The following is a 733-nucleotide window of genomic DNA, read 5'->3' as shown; positions in this document are numbered from 1 at the left end:
TGTACAAATGAGCGTTCTTGCTCATTTTGCCTCCGAGATATGAGCAAAAACGGGACGAAAAACATTAAATTTTGGCATAATCTTGCACCTAAGTGCCTGATATTCAAATTTCACTTTCTTGGTCAAAACTACTCGAATTTCCTCACTCACGTTGTTACGACTGAATCGACTTTTTACTTGTCTATCCAACGATGCCAAAACGAATTCTGTGGCTCGAATGGTTTTTGATAAACTTCGGAAAAAGCAGCGTCATGTTCAAGTGGATTTGAAACTCAAAAAAAATCACGCAAATCTAAAACTTCTCGAATTCAAGCATTTTTTGAGAAAACTGCAACATTTCCTTAGCGATGGTTTACTTTCTAAAAGGGCCATTTAGTTCTCTTTGGAATGATGTAAAAACGAGCGTTCTTGCTCATTTTGCTACCGAGAAACATGCAAAACGGGACGGAAAACATGAAATTTTGCAAAAATCTTACCCTTGCACAAAACGACGACAATTTTTGGACAACAGAAGACTGTATTTTTTCTACATATTCCCCCCCTGAATTTAAAGCTGGATCTACTCCTGCTCCATATGCTGTATACCTAACTACTACCCGAGTCAGAAGCCAATAATGTTCAAGATTCTCACGGATAGAGTCAGAAAAATATGTGTACTTCAGTCGCTAATAGCAAAACTACAACATCTAGACGAGTCCTTTCTGCATAATGGAAATTGCCGCGCGGATATCAA

The sequence above is a fragment of the Dendroctonus ponderosae genome, unplaced genomic scaffold, assembly GCF_020466585.1.
Source record: "Dendroctonus ponderosae isolate FM_Combo_2020 unplaced genomic scaffold, Dpon_F_20191213v2 Dpon_F_20191213_6, whole genome shotgun sequence".
In the NCBI taxonomy this organism is placed as follows: domain Eukaryota; kingdom Metazoa; phylum Arthropoda; class Insecta; order Coleoptera; family Curculionidae; genus Dendroctonus; species Dendroctonus ponderosae.
The sequence above is the reverse complement of the archived record's forward strand: the minus strand, read 5'-3'. Positions refer to the sequence as shown.